The 16,845-nt window shown below is 47.2% G+C and overlaps 1 pseudogene; it reads right to left on the bottom strand.

Moving 5' to 3' along the window:
• Positions 1 to 2,301: 2,301 nt before the first annotated feature.
• LOC108309309 lies at positions 2,302 to 2,727 on the bottom strand (annotated as a pseudogene).
• Positions 2,728 to 16,845: the final 14,118 nt, after the last annotated feature.

Genomic DNA, 16,845 nt, shown 5'->3' with positions numbered 1-16,845 from the left:
CCTCCAGAACTGTAAGATAATACATTTGTTTTTCTTTAAACCACTCTTCATGGTTATTTATTGCAACAGCGATAGGAAACTAATAGACCAACCTAAAAACTGTATTTCCCAGACCATTGCAGCTAGAGAGTGATGCAATTCTGGCCAAGGAGACAAAAGCAGTAGGCTGCTGACAATTTTTCTAAGAAAGTTTTGTTTTTTCTTAGGTAGATGCTGTTCTTTTCTCATTTGTTGCATTCTTCTTCCCACCTGGAATACAGATGAAAATCTAGCGATGGGACAGCCACCACAGCACCATGAGGCAAGCATGAGGATGGAATCTGTACACCAGTGCTGATAAGACAGACAGCACTAGTCACATTGGGTCATCATGGCACTGTTGCATCATGACTGCTCTCACCAGACTTCTTGTATTTGAGCAAAATAAATGTCTCTTTGCTTAGGGATCTGTTTTATGCCACCCTTGGCAATCTCTGAATGAAATACTCTGCTACCAAGCTCTCCCAAATCTTCCATTTTCTTGACTTACTCCCTCATTCTGATGGAGCACATCCTTCCATAGCTTTCTGGGGAGGAAAATTTTTTAAGAACTTGCATATCCTAAAATGGTTTTGTAACGATTGATTGATAGTTTGTTTGCTATAGAAGTCTAGGTGGAAAAATCACTTTATCTTGGAAATTTGATATTAATGCTCCATTACCTTCTCATCTTGTGTGTTGCTGTTCAATAGTTCAGTACTCTTCAGATTCCTTCTCTTTTGTACATGAAATTTCTCTCTCTCTTTCCCTCTCTCTCCTTTCCTCACCTCCTTCTTTCCTCCTTTGAAGGTTATTTTATGTCTAATGGAGCTGAAATTTCATGACACAGGGTCATGAAATTGGTCTGGGTCTATTTTAATTCACTGGACCGTGCCCCTGATCACCCATTTCAATATGGAAACTCATGTTCACTTTCTTATTTATTTCACAATTTTCTTTCCTCAATTTTTTTCTTTTCCTCTTTTGGAATTCTTACTCGTTGGATCTTGGAACTCCTGGTCTGATCTTCTTTTTCATCATTCTTACTATTTCTCTTAGTAAGGAATAAGAGAAACTTAGTAATTTTTAAAAGCTCTGGTTGCCATAAAATTCCTTCTTGTGGTCTTCTGTTCCTATTTCTTGAATGTAATACTTTCTTCTATCTGTTCAGGGATAATTATGAAAGGAGGTCATCGTTTTTTATTTATTTTGCTCCCTATTTTCTCCAGGTTTCTTTCTCCTTCTCTCCTCCCACCCCGCTGCCCCACACATTTTCTTGCTTTAGTCTCTGTCTTCTCTACTGAGAATTTTCTCTGACTGCCTGATGATGCTTGCCCCGTTGAACACTCTGGATGTAGAGGTGGAGGTGGATGGGACCAGACAGCTGGTAAATCTCACTGTAGGGCACTTAGAGAGAGACTCCCCTTTTCCTTGAAGACTGTCAACTATCACTATCTTTAGGGCTTTCTCTTGGGATGATCTATCTTATCACAGAGGAATCCAGATGGTTCTCGTGGGTAAATTGTAAGTTGGTCTCTAACATTTGGAGAGCACACTAGGTGAAGGAGCATGTAGACATTTCTTTAATTCCCCTGTCTTCTGGTCCTTGTGCTGCCCCTGCCCTATGCAATCCCCACATCTGGACTCTCCCTGGTTCAGTTTTGTCTCCTGTTGTAGCAGAGGAGGAGTTGCTTGGTGCATAGAGTGGGGGCGTGCTGGGGATTGGGAGCTCCAGCAGCTTGGTACAGACTCTCAAGGAAGCCTGCTGTTCCCTGCCCCATTGCACACACTGCCTTCGGAGACAACAGGTGACTCCATCCAATACTTGCCTCCTGGCATGTCAAGGTGTGGGTCGGCCACCTTGCATGGCCTCTTCCTCTGTAGTCAGTTGTATTTCAACTTTTTTTTTTTTTTTTTTTTTTTTAAGACAGAGTCTCACTTTGTCACCAGGTGCCAGGCTGGAGTGCAGTGGTGCGATCTCAGCTCACTGCAACCTCCGCCTCCCAGGTTCAAGCAATTCTCCTGCCTCAGCCTCCCAAGCAGCTGGGACTATAGGCACACGCCACCACACCCAGCTAATTTTTGTATTTTTTAGTAGAGACCGGATTTCACCATGTTGGCCAGGATGGTCTCGATCTCTTGACCTCATGATCTGCCCGCCCCGGCCTCCCAAAGTGCTGGGATTACAGTCGTGAACCATCGCAGTCAGCCCAACTTTTTTTACTCAGCTAAATCAGTCACTGACTTTTCTTCTTCTTTTTTTTTCAGGCAGTTGTTATGGGTTCATTTAAACACAAATAAGACATGCGCATGAGGTGTCTTTGCATGTGCTTCGCTGTGCAGCCCGGCATTGGGATTGGTGACCCTGAGAGCAGCTGAGCTGCTCTTTCCAGGATGGCTCTGTGGTTCTTGGAGGAAACATTGTGAGCCATCTCAGTAAGATTTGTTGCACATCAGCAGCACTTCCAGCTCCTTGACATTGCGGACCAGGAACTTCTGGAAGCCACTGGGCAGCAAGTGCTTTGCTTTTTTGTTACTCCCGTAACCAATGTTGAGCAGCTCTTGAACTTTCTATGAACACTGTTGTCAGTACCGCTGGGTTTCTGCCGTTTACACTTATTTTTGACATATGGATCTGACTGGTGCCAGATGAACTTCTTGGTTCTCTTTTTGATGATCCTGGGCTTTACCAGGTCTGATGGCGGCCATGACACCGAGTAGGAGATGGCTGCCACCTCCATCGGCAGTGCCGAGGAAGAGAGAGCTGCTGACTTTCAAAACCCTCTCACATCCTCTCCTCTCTCATTCTCCTCATCTTTCTGACTTTTAAAAAAATCTTTTAATTTCATTTACTGTCATTTCAAGGGCTTAGAGAAGGAGTGGAAAGGATCATGCTCTATTAAGCCATTCAAGCATTGCTATAAAGAAATATCTGAGACTGTAATTCATAAAGAAAAGAGGTTGAATTGGCTCATGGTTCTGCAGGCTGTGCAGGAAGTGTGGTGCTGGCATTTGCTCAGCTTCTGGGGAGGCCTCGGGAAGCTTACAATCATGGCAGAAGGTGAGGGGGAGCAGTCACATGACATGGCCAGAGCAGCAAGAGAACATAGTGGGGAGATACTGCATACACTTAAATGACCAGATCTCATGAGAGCTCACTCACTATCATCAGGACAGTACCAGGGGGATGGTGCTAGACCATTCCTCAGAAATCCACCCCCATGATCCAGTCACCTCCCGCCAGGACCCACCCTCAACACTGGGGATTACAAATTAATATGAGATTGGGGTGGGGGCACACAGGCATACTTCATCTACCATGTTGAACTGGAAGCCTTCCTAGGTTTTTTTTGTTTTGTTTTTTTTGATACGGAGTTTCACTGTTATTGTCCAGGCTGCAGTGCGATGGCAAGATCTCAGCTCACTGCAACCTCCGCCTCCTGGGTTCAAGCGATTTTCGTGCCTCAGCCTCCCAAGTAGCTGGGATTACAGGCACGTGCCACCATACCCGACTAATTTTTGTATTACTAGCAGAGAAGGGATTTCTCCATGTTGGTCAGGCTGGTCTCCAACTCCCAACCTCAGGTAATCCACACACCTCGGCCTCCCAAAGTGCTGGGATTACAGGCATGAGCCGGCTGCCTTTTAATTTTTAATTGCTTATCATCCCAGTAACACTCCAGTAACCCAGGCCCAACAAATCCCTGTATTTCACTGGTAGAAACTGAAGCCTAGTAATATTTAAAGTAGCTACTGACACATAACAGATGTTTGGTTGGTTACTCTGGGCCCACAAATATGAATTACTGTATGTTGTATGTCATACACAGGAGATATAAAAATAAGTAAGGCAAAGTTGCTGTTCTTAGGTAAGGAACAAGGAATGTGAGTGAATTATTGAGTGCATCATCTTGTGTATTCCTCAAATAAAGTTTTCAAAGAAGTTGGATAAAGTTTAAAGCCATGAGATAACTCTTCTGGGTTTCCCTCCTAAAACTGATAGTGACCTGGGATTTAAACACAGGTCTGGGTGACTCCACAGCCAGTGTGAACCACGCTGCTTTTATTGTGCTCTTTCCAGACCTGACGGCTCATGGCTCAGTTCAGTCTTGACATTTAGCCTTTGCTGTCTCTGCCTTTCTTAGCTTATTTTATCCTCATGCTACCGCTCAGGCTTCTGTGGCTCTGTAAATCATGTCTGATATGATTTGGCTGTGTCCCCATCCAAATCTCATCTTGAATTGTAGTTCCCATCATACCCATGTGTCAGAGGAGAGATGCGTAGGAAGTAATTGAATCATGGAGGCGGTTTCCCTCATGATGTTCTCATAATTGAGTAAGTTCTCATGGGATCTGATGGTTTTATAAGGGGCATCCCCTTTCACTCAGCACTCATTCTTCTCTCTCCTGCCACCTGGTGAGGAAGGACATGCTTGCTTCCATTTCCGCCATGATTACAAGTTTCCTGAGGTCTCCCCAGCCCTGCAGAACTGTGAATCCATTAATCCTCTTTCATTTATAAATTACCCGGTCTCGGGTATGCCTTTATAGCAGTGTGAGAATGGACTAGTACAATGTCACTGTCTGTGGTAGGCTGGATAGTGTCCCCCACCAAAATCCATGTCCACCTGGAACCTCAGAATGTGACCTTATAGGATCTTTTCAGATGTAGTTAAAGTAAGGATTGAGATGAGCTCATACAGGATTAGAGTGGGCCTCCGGGATTGTGTCCTTATAAGAGACAGAGAAGCACATGCAAAGACATGGAGGAGAAGGCCACGTGAAGACAGAGGCAGAGATTGGAATGATGTCATTGCAAGCCAGAAAATGCCAGTGTATTAGTCTGTTCTTACTCTGCTAATAAAAACATACCTGAGACTGAGTAATTTATAAAGGAAAGAGGTTCAATGGACTCACAGTTCCATATGTCTGGGGAGGCCTCACAATCATGGCAGAAGGTGAATGTGAGAAGCAAAGTCACGTCTTACATGGCAGCAGGCAAGAGAGCCTGTGCAGGGGAACTCCCCTTTATAAAACCGTCAGATCTCAGGAGACATATTCACTATCATGAGATCAGCACAGGAAAAACCTGTTCCCGTGATTCAGTGACCTCCCACTGGGTCCCTCCCACAACACATGGGAATTATGGGAGCTGTAATTCAAAATGAGATTTGAGTGGGGACACAGCCAAACCATGTCAGCCAAGAACCACCAGGAACTGGAAGAGGCAAGGAAAATTATCCCCTAGAGGTTTGGAGGGAATATAGTCCTGCTGACACCTTGGTTTTGAACTTCTAGCCTCCAGACTTCTGAGATAATGAGATCCTATGACTTTAAGCCACCAGAGGGTGGTAATTTGTTATGGCAGCCCTAGAAAACTAATGTACTGCCCAAGGCTGGAAGAAGAGGGGAGGGCAGTACCAGCTGCATGCCTTCTGTTTTTCATGTAAGCTTAAGGTTTCCTAGAAGCATCTGAGCTGACTTCCTATAACAACCGATTGGTCAGAAAGATGTAATATGGCCTGGGGAATCTGGAAAAACAAAAGTAGAATTTAGTTTTTTCAAATGTGGCAGTTCTGAGTTTCAGTGACACTCTATCTGCTCTGGTTGTAAAAATGACCAGGACACACCAAGAAGTCAGCTTATTGTTCCCAAAGGCAGGGGATAAGGGAATGTCTTCTCTCGTCTCTGCCTTTCCCTTCTTTTCCCACGACCTCCTTTCCTCCTATTTTCCCCTCCCTTTCCAGCTGCCTCCAACTGTATGTGACTCAAAGGATGTCATGAATGGTAAAAAGGCAGTATGCAATGAAATAACACAGTAGATAGTTTGCGTTCATTAAATTATGCAAGGAGCATGTTCAGAAAGCTAAGATTAAATATAAAAAGAGAAAGTTGAGAAAGCCTGTCTGAATGCTGCGGGAAATGTCTGCAGCCTTAGATATGTTTAAGAATGGAAAGAACAGCCATGTGCCTCACCTTAGCAAGTGCTGCTGTCCTGGAGGCTGGGTCAGGATTTGGATCAATACTTCTCACACTTGAATGTGCATTGAAAAATCACCCATAGGGTTTACTAAATGCAGATTTCTGGACTCCAACTCCTCATACCCACTCAGTAGGTGGTTCTGTGACCCAGTCTGGGACTCTGCATGTTTAACAAGCCCCCTCGTGGAGTTTAAAGCAGGTGGTCCATCCACTGCTCATTTGCAGTCGGATTCCTGAGACTCGTTCGAGCCCCAAGATTCTGAGATTCTGCAAGAGCTGCCTGAATTGATTTCCAGAAACTTTTTGAAGGAAACAGCATAGGGGTTTCTGGCTTTGGGGAAGGGACTTTGCATAGTAGGCCTGTAGCATCCCAAGAAGTTTCCATCAAGAGAGCTCCCTTGTGCTTTCAGACTGCCTTGGGGTGGCCGGGGGCGGGGGGGGCATACAAGGAAGGGCAGAGCATTGCTTGATTGTGGCAGAACAGACAGAAGAACCATGGCACTGCATCATCTGTTCTTATAGTTCCCATAAGCCCCCAAGGGCATGCACACAGCCACACAGACACCTGCTGGAACAAAGGGACAGGAGCTCCTGTGAGGGCACCTGGACCCGCTTTCGGAGCACATGGCTCTAAGGATTATGTAGGTTAGAAACAGGGTTGGGGCATTGTCACCTTTTAACACTCCAGCAGGGACGGGTTTCCTGCCTTCTCTGTCAAGACTTGAAAAATGTTCTACTGTTGAGTGAATTCTTCCATCTTTCCCACCACACTTCAGATACATCTTCCTCCCTCACCGTGACCACTGCGGAAACTTTCTTTTACATAAATACGGCACTATAGATGAAGCACGTAGAAAGCGCTGGATAGGCAATGACCACTCTCCGTTGCTGCCCGGACACCCCCTTGGTGGTCTTGCTCTCACAGGTCCTCCTCCCAGGCCACTCTGCGCTGCTCCTCTCTCACTCACCCTCTCTTCATTGCCATTCCCAGCTCGGTGGGGTCTGGCCCTGTTTTATTGCCAGCCCATTTCCCGGCTACACAAAGGGGGCCTTTGTAACAGCTCTTTCCAGATGTTGAGTATTTGGAAAACATTCCGATCAGGTGCTTGTCCTCTAGATGCCCTCGGAAAAGGAAAGAATCCAGGACAGGGATTTGGGAGTGGCGGTCCCAGATCTCAGAGTGGGGATTTCCTGAGGGAACCGGGAGAAATCTCAGGTGCTTTAGAGCATCGTTACCACCATCCTCATCGGTTTCATCCCAGTGAATTCAGTTACCACTCAGCTGATGTTCGGGCAGAGACCCTGCCCTCCCCTTCCTCTGCGGAGGCATATGTGCCTTACAGGTGACTGATGTGGTTGTATTCCTGACTGATTTGGTCCTCCTGTGCAAGAGAAGAATTATGATTCATTCTTAGGCAAGACTGTAGCTTCAAGATGATGGGAGACTTTTAAATAGCAAATCGGGACTGGAACCCGGTGTTCTGATTCCAAATCCAATACTCTTCTGTTACAACATGCCTCCTCTTTGTGGAATTTATTTGAGAAAAAACTACCAAGCCACTCTTCTGGGGTTCACCTGCAAGGTGGTGGCCAGATAACGTATATGACACCTCCTTTCTCTGGGGAATTCCAGGGCTCTCTTTCACGGTGATTCCTGGGAAGTCAGGCAGGTGATCCATAAACAGAGAAATGGAGGCCCAGGGAGGTTGGACAGCTTGCCCCAGGCCACACAGTGAGTGAGTTAGAGCCCAGGGCAGAATTGGAATCCAACTCTAGGGGGTCAGACCTCATGGGTCATTTCCCAAAGCCCAAAATCATAGGAGATGGAAGAGGCTTAGTGCTGAGGCTCAGCTACTCTCAGCCAAGCCCAGCTGCATCCTTCTCCCTGCCTCTCAGGGCCTCCTCCTGGTTATGGGTTGGTCCCTCTGTTTTCTGTGTCTACCCTCTGCTCCAGGCTAGTCCCAGCCCTCCATGCTCCTCATTGGCAGATGTCTCCTTTAACTTCTCTGGGACTTGGTTTCTCCCTTCCCAGAGAGAAACTCATTTTACTTCACAGAGGTTTGTTGAAATCCATACAAAATGACAGCTAGATAGGAGGAATATGTTCTAGTCTCCTATTGCACTGTAGGATGACTATAGTTAACAATAATATGTAGTTTCAAATAGCTAGAAGGAGGATAGTGAATGTTCCAGACACAGAAATGATCAATATTTGAGATGATGGATATACTAATTACCCTGATCTGATCACTGTGTATTATATGTGTGGAAACATCACCATGGACCCCAGGAATATGCACAATTATTATTTGCCAATTAAAACATTTTGTTTTGGGCTGCGCATGGTGACTCATGCCTGTAATCCCAGCACTTTGGGTGGCCAAGATGGATAGATTGCTTGAGTCCAGGAGTTTGAGACCAGCCTGGGCAACATACCAAACCCCATCTCTACTAAAAACACAAAAGATTACCCAGGCATGGTAGCACATGCTGGTGTCCCAGCTACTTGGGAGGCTGAAGTGAGAGGATCACTGGAGTCCACCAGGTGGAGATTGCAAGTGAGCAGAGATCACGCCACTGCACCCCAGCCTGGGTGACAGAGTGAGACCCTGTCTCAAAAAAAATTGTTTGTTTTTATATAAAAAAAATGAAGACCAGGGAGACCTCAAGGGAAAAGGGCTTTGGAGGCAACGGATATGGGAAATGGACGATAGGAGAGCTGCTTCAATAGAGCCAGGTTTGAATATTGGCTACTCCACCTGCTCTCTCTACAGACACTGAAAAGTTGCTTTTCTCTTCTGCAGAGCGGGGCTAGTCATCACGATGATATTTGGCTGGCAGCCATTGGGAGGATCTCCTTTAGTCCTGAAAATAAGGAGGTCAAACCATCCCTATTTGCCCAGGTTTGAGGAGTTTCTTGGGATATGAGACTTTCTGTACTAAATCCAACCAAGTCCCAAGCAAATAGGGATGAATTGGTCATTTTGCTTTAAAACAACCCATGTTATTTTATTTTATTTTACTTTAGGTTCTAGGGTACCTGTGCAGGTCATGCAGGGAAAAGAACCCATGTTTTTGATGGGTCAGCTAAGTATGAGAATTTACAGTGGGGCTGTGATAGTTTGTGTCACTGCTTGGTTTTATACACACACACCCTTTCCTGCTATCCCCGCAGCGCAGCGTGATGTTGGCTTGGCCATGTGATGTGCTTTGGCTGATGGAATATTAGCAACCACACCAGGAGCAGTAGCTGCCAGGTACTTGTACAGTTTTGCTTGGTTGGGGCTCCCGTGGTCACCTGAAGAAGCATGTGTCCCAGGTTACAACGGGCCCTTCAGTCTTGGCTTGAGAAAAAACGTGAGTTAACTAGGGCAGGAATGGGGTAGACTGCGTTGATCACCTCCCTGCACTGCCCCCCACCAACCAAGGAATCACACCACCCTCCGTTCATGGCCCCTTGCAGTGTGAAGTCATCACTTCTGTCATCAAGAATGGGAGTCTATTTCTCCGCCGTCCCACACCTGGGGGCTGCCTTGTGACTTGCTTTGGCCAATGGAATTTGGCAGAAGTGAAGGGCGTGGGTTCTGGAGCCTAGACCTTGAGAGACCTTGCATGTGGGACTCCCACCCTTTTGGAACCCTGGGCCCACCACATTGTAAGGAAGTCTGTCTAGCTTGCTTGAAAAGAGGCCACATGGAAGAGAAGGGAAGAGCCCCAGTGGGTAACCAGTACCAACCGCTGCACAGGTGAGGCTGTCTTGGACCCTACCTACATAAGTGAACCCAGGCAACCCAAAGAATCGTGAGAAATAAATCACAGTTATTGTATGAAGGTACTAAGTTTTGGGTAGTTAGTTATACAGCAATAGATAACGGGTACCAACCCATAGCCTGGGATCCAAGCTTAGCCAACAGGTATATTCAAGCTAAGCTGCACACTGAGTCCATTCTAGATCAGAGAACCACAGTCAGCCTTGCAGGCCTGCAAATGCAGGATGACATGTCCCTTGTTTTAAGCCACTGAGTGTTCCAGGCATTTGTTTGCAACATGCTTGTGTCAACAGCTGATGGACATGAGGGATTCAGCCCCAGGAGCGCCTGACTCCAAAGCCTGTTCTTAGCCCCATTGCAATACTGTGCTGTTGTCCCCAGGCTGTGAAACAGCTAAGACATATTGATCTCGGTGCCTAACTATTAATACATTCCCAGGCTGTCCAGCAGTGCTAAGAAACCCTTTGTCAAATGTGGGTACCATCATTGTAGAGCCTTCCAGATTGTTAGAAAAAGAAGAGAGTGGAGATTGTGTGCCAAAAGAAATGGACAAGGAGCTACTTTGTAAACGCTAACATTTGGCAAAGAACGTATCCTTAAATACAAATCAAAGCAGCTTAGGTTATACCTGGAAGTGCTGAGGCAGAGAGAAAACATTAGAGGAATAGAGAGGAAAATACACAAAAACATGTTCATGACTTCAGGATAGGGAAGTTGCAGAAGACATATAAGAGAAAAGGGGAACTGAGGCTGGGTGTGGTGGCTCACACCTGTAATCCCAGCACTGAGGTCTGGAGTTCAAGACCAGCCTGGCCAACATAGTGAAACCCTATCTTTACTAAAAAATAAAAAAAATTAGCCAGGCATGGTGGCACATACCTATAGTCCCAGCTACTCGGGAGGCTGAGGCAGGAGAATTGCTTGAACCTGGGAGGTGGAGGTTGCAGTGAGCCAAGATGGCGCCACTGCACTCCTGTGTCACCCTGCCTGGGCGACACAGCGAGACTCCGTCACAAAAAAGAAAAAAAGAAAAAGAAGGGCGGGGGGCAACTGAAAAGACTGCATAAAGAAAGTCAGAGAGAGGCAGGGATCAGATCCAGATCTTTGGTTGGGTGGTGGATTCCAGGTTTTCATTTTACCATTTTATATAGGGGTAGCAACCTCATGGGAGGGGCATACTGTGATGCTTACGTGTGTGGTCGCTGAGTTTTAATCCTAGTTTACCACTCATTGGAGTCTTACACATGCAACTTAACCTCTCAGTGCCTCAGTTTCCTCATCTGTAAAATAGGTGTTGATGGTACCCTCATAGAATTATTAGGAGGAAATGCTTGAAACCATGCCTGAGATGTAAGTGCAATTAGTGATGTTTAAATAAATGAGTTACAGATGTTATTCAATACATAGCCACCATTATACAATAAAATTGATTGAGTTGGGAGAGGAGACTCATCTGTGCTCCTTTATCAACTCAACGCTGATTATGCATCTGCTCTCATCGGGCGCAGGTGCTCGCATGCCCAGGAGAAATAAGCTGGTGAGTTACGTGGTTCAGCACCACTAATCGATTTACAAAGGAAGCTTCAGTGCAGCCGTGTTGCTGTAGGACCTCTCTCACTGAGACGTCTTGAACTGAAGGGCTGGGAGAGGCCTCGTGGAGGAGGAAGAGTTTCACTCAGCTGCTTGGGTGTGGGACTGAATGCGGTCCCAGAACTGGTCGCTGCCTTTACCCGCGGACTCCGGTCTCTAACAGTGAGTTCCTTCTCGGCGCCTTGAATGGGAGGGATTGTCGTGCACATGGGGAGGAGCCGGCTGTGGAGTTCAATCATTAATTTGCCACAATTAAACCAGAGACTTCTGTCTCCAGCAGCAGATAAGCAAGCAGAGAGCTAACAATGACGAAGGGAGAGGCAGTCTGACAAACCGGTTGTGAAGGGCAGGCTAGGCTGATTGAGAGCTGATAGGGGCCTGTCATGGCTTTATTGTGGCAATAACGCCGTCAGGCATCTGGGGGATTAGGAGGGAAAGCCTCAGCTGGCATTGGCTGCAGGCGTAAGGGGGGGAAACCCCAGCCAGACTTTTTTTTTTCAGTCTGCTGGGCCACCAGAGAAGGCTTTGGGGTCTCCGAGGCACGTGTGAGGCTGAGGGTTGGTGATCAGCTCACCCGGTTCCTTCCTGGCTGGGCTACATGAACTGGGTATAGCTGGAGTGTTGAGATCTGACATTCCCAAAGAGAAGCAGCTAAAGTCAAGAGGACAAGGATGTGTCACACAGAGATGGTGATCAGGGGAATGGAGTCCCTGGGAGGCAGGGAAGGAGGCAAGCAGCCTTAGGTTAGACTCCAGGAAGAACTGTCTCCTGAAGCAGTGATCGTCGGAACAGCCCACATTTGAGTGCCTGCTCTATGCCCAGCGCGAGGTGCGTTCCGTGAATTCAGTAATTCCTGAAACCCACAGGTAGGTCCTTTTATTGCCCCTCTACAGAGGTGAAAAAGCTGGGTCTTCCAGAAGTTAAACATCTTGCCCAAGATCGTGTTATCTCCGAAGTAGCAGAAACAGGAATTGAACTTGCATAACTTCCTCTCAAAGCCCCCAGATGCTAGCCTGTCTCTTCAAAGATGCCCATCAATCAGAGGTGTAGGACAGGCTTATCTCTGGAATCTTCCTTGGTCTTCTTGTTCTGGCTCTGATCAGTTGGTGTGGCCATACACATACACACACCTGTGCACACGTTATATATATGCACACATGCCATGAATACACATCATACAGATATAAGCACCCACATACACACAAGCATTGCACATCACATATATGCACACACACATTACATATACACACATGTACAGCACATACATGCACACGCTACAGATAGAATCCCTCCCCAACTCCTCCAGAGCGCCCCACCACATACCTTTAAGGTACTGGCATGACCATAATAGAATCACTGACCCTCGGTGGATTCTCTGCCCCTGGACAGCTGTGGAAAGACCAATGGCATTTCTGGGAATACATTGAGGGTCGTGTGGGGCCCAGAAACTCTTGGCTGCTGCATCCCCCTGAAAAACAATCCCATGCTGGCCTTGACCTTGTGCACCCTAACTGCACTGGGCTACACTCATTGGGTCATGCTTCACTTTTGCAGAAGGCCCTTCTGTGAGTACTTTAAATTCCTGAAAAAGGTCATTAAATTTTGCCGTGGTCCTGAGGTGGTGACTGGGGACTGTCCCTGCTCTCATTGACTTTATTACATTAAGGTCCAGAGTAAGCCATAAAACAAAACCCAAAATGCAACCTCCCAAGCCCTCAGCATGCCAAGGCTGGCAGAAATTCTAAGACCAGGCGAAAGATGCCGCACGCTCTCAAATCTATTCAATGATCAGGCGGGCCCTAGGGAATGCTGGTTTGACTGATGTGCTCCTTCTCTGACTTCTCTGTCGGGGGTAGTGTCTGCTTTGTGTTCTTGGCCACAGGGTTAGCAGGAAGGAGATCATCAATGCATCATTGCATGTGCCATTTTATGATTTTCCTCCATTCTTCATCCTGGAAGAAGGAGTGAATTTATGGACCTGTTATGGACTCACAGATGCCTCTGCAGAATTAGAGATGGCCTGGGCTGGAGGCTGGATTCTGAGATGTAGATCTTGAGCAGGATTTCTCAGTCTCAGCACCTTGACTTTTGAGGCTGGATCATTCTTTATTACTATTTGTATTATTATTATTTTTTGAGACAGAGTCTTGCTCTGTTGCCCAGGCTGGAGTGCAATGGTGCGATCTCGTCTCACTGCAATCTCTGCCTCCTGGGTTCAAGCGATTCTCCTGCCTCAGCCTCACCAGTAGCTGTGATTACAGGTACCTGCTCCCATGCCTGGCTAATTTTGTAATTTTAGCAGAGATGGGGTTTCACCATGTTGGTCAGGCTGGTCTTGAACTCCTGACCTCAGGTGATCCACCCAGCTCAGCCTCCCAATGTGCTGAGATTACAGACATGAGCCACCATACCCGGCCTGGATCATTCTTTATTACAGAGCTTTGTCCTGTGCCATGTAGGGTAGTGAGGTAGCATCCTGGCCTCTGCCAACCAGATGCCAGTACCATTCTGACCTCCCAGTTGTGACGACGACAAATCTTTCTGGACGTTGCCCAGTGTCTCCAGAGTAGGGGGTAGTGCAAATGTGTGTGGGTTGAGGAGCACTCACAGGAATGACTTTAAAGTTTTGGGGCACAACTGGGTTCCTGCCAACAGTCGCTCTGTCCCTTAGTCCCTTTGCTTCTCTCTGCATCGCTGCCCTTCCCGTCTGTTCAGTGGGCGCTTCAGTGGCTGTGAGCTAAACCATGTACTCTGTGAGTCAGGAGGAAAGCAAAACCCCAGCCACATCTCACACTAGAGAAACAGGATTTTCTTTCCTTTCCCCTCAAAGTTCTAGTTTTCTGCAAGATCCCCAGATGGCCAACTGAGAGCCTCTCGTCCACTCTGCAGGCGGGAACAAGCAAGCAGCACAAACACCCTCTGTCCTTCCTCCAAAGGGGGAAAGGACTTTTCCTCCCTCCCTCCATCCTTCCCCTCCCCTTTCCGAAACTCTTGGGTTGTTTTTTAAATTTTCTCCCTAGTTCACTTGCACTGCTGACCCCTCCCCAGCCCTCCTCCCTTCACTTCCCACCCCTTCCCCTGGTACACCTGACTTATTTATTTATTTACAGCTGGAGTATCTGAGCTCAGGGTTAGTTCGGGTCTATTAAGTTTGCTCCTTTTCCTGCCTGGGAACCCGGGTAATGAGTAACCATAGCGTGCTGCAGGCAGCTGTCTCCGACAAACCGGGAGTCGCTGTGGGAGCTGCATAAGGGAACGTTTGTTCTGTGCCTTCTCAATAGTTCCTTGTGCGGGAGGCAGGGTGGTGGGAGGGAGGGAGGGAAAAGGGAAGAAAGACACAGACACTAAATCACTGCGCTTTTGACAATTCCTCTCTTCTCTCCCACCCCCCATCGTCCCCCACCCACACTGATCAGATCTTTGTGGTGGACTTAGACTTTAAGACTTTTGTTGCTGTTTCCATGAGCCTGAGGAGAGGCTCATGCGTACCTCGTGGGGTACTTTTCGGTGAGTTGCAGATTACATGGGGCCCGAGGGCTGATTTTTACCGTGGAGATGGTTTAGGTGTCTTGGATCTCTCTCACTGTGTGTGCAAATTAACACAATGCCTATTGTTCCCTAGTTCATTTAATGATCCAATAAATCTCTAGGTATCTATTCCCAACCTTGTGGCCTAGATATGCTATAAAGCTGTTGGAAAAGGGCTTTCATAAAGCAGTCCAAGTATATTATGGGATTAGCTATATGCCCCACAATCAACATGGGGCTTGCTAGGGCCTTCTTTGATTGGTATGATTATGTAGACGAGAGAGATGGGCCAAGAAATACATTGTACACACGGCCTTTGGAAGGTCTCCCGTGAAAGTTACATCCATTCATTCACTGCATGGGGATTTAGCACCTACTATGTGCCAGCTGTTTGGCTAGGTCTCAGGGGCAACTACAGAAATGAACAGGGCATGACTCTGGCTCTCAAGTTTACAAAGGAAAATACGAAAGAACCCATGTCCCTGTATTACGGTAATATAAAATGAGATGGGATATGTGCCGTAAGAAAGGTACAAGCCGAATATCTAAAGAGAGGAGAGGAGAGAAGATTAAAATATTTTGGGAGCATGAAAGAAAGCTTGGCTTCAGGAGCAAAAGAGACGAAGACCAGCCCCTCCTCCAGGCAAAGGAAAGGTTTTAGCCAAGAAAGGAAGGTAGGCAAGCATGGGGCATATTTGGGGAACAAGGAATGGCTGGGTTCGTTGAGACATGGGCAGATGAATCACGATCCATGGTGAGTTTTAGAAAGATTAATCAGGCTGTGCTGTGTAGGGTACATTTAAAGGGGAAGAGATTAATGATGACAGTTAGAAATAGATGCCACCAGTCTAGATGGAAGAAAATGAGAAGAGACAGGACGGGTGAATGGTGGAGCGTAGGATTGTGGAAGGAGCGTGTAGCAACTGCCCGCATGTCCAAGAGGGCACAGTGGAGGCAGCCCTGAGGCTTTAAGCCTGGGTGGCCAGGAAGAGAAATCTAGAAAAATAGCATGACACACCAGGAGGGCCAAGGAGGGCTCAGAACTGAGCAGCAAGATCAGTGGTCTGGTTTGGATATGCTAAATCTGAGAGGTTTCAAGGGACAGATGTTCCAAAGCCAAGTGGCAACAGAGGTCCCGAGCTGGGGGAGATGTCAGGGGTGCTGTCTCTCCCTAGCATCCCCGTCTAATGCTGGATTGAGGGTGGAAACATCCTTGAAATGTGAGCTGAATCTCCTTCCACTGCCTGTCCGGGTCTTGCCTCCATTTCACCCCGATCTGCACCCCAAGAGCTGTTCTGTAGGGATGGCATCAGCAGGCTCCCTTGGCCACTGGATTTCAGCTGAGTTCAACAAGTGGAGCAGGAGATTAGAGGGTGGAAGGAAAGTAGCCTCAGTTTCTGGCAGGCTGTTCTTTCTCTGTAGCTACTGTCTCTGGATTCTGGAAACATTCTGGTCCCTTTGGACCTTCTGACTTTAGGGGTGGGGGTCGTGCCTTCCCACTATTGCTGGCCCTGTGAACCTGCACTCTCCCCTGTTGGCTGCCCCGAACACTGCCCATCCCATAACACATCATCTCTGTCTGAAACTCTTCTCAGTCCCCCATATTGGATGTGCCATTTGTATCCTTTTAGGATCCTGATGTATCCACTGGAGTCTAAAGTCACACAGGGTCGGGCATGGTGGCTCACGCCTATAATCCTAGCCCTTTGGGAGGCTAAGGTGGGCAAATCACTTGAGGTCAGGAGTTCGAGACAAGCCTGGCCAATATGGTGAAACCTTGGCTCTGCTAAAAATACAAAAATTAGCTGAATGTGGTGGCACATGCCTGTGGTCTCAGCTACTCAGAAGGCTGAGGCAGGAGAATGGTTTCAACCTGGGAGGTGGAGGTTGCAGTGAGCCAAGATTGTGCCACTGCACTCTAGCCTGGGCAACAGAGTGAGACTCTGTCTCAAAAAAA

The sequence above is a fragment of the Cebus imitator genome, unplaced genomic scaffold, assembly GCF_001604975.1.
Source record: "Cebus imitator isolate Cc_AM_T3 unplaced genomic scaffold, Cebus_imitator-1.0 Scaffold93, whole genome shotgun sequence".
NCBI lineage: Eukaryota > Metazoa > Chordata > Mammalia > Primates > Cebidae > Cebus > Cebus imitator.
Note: the sequence above shows the minus strand (reverse complement) of the source record. Positions and strands in the feature narration are given on the sequence as shown.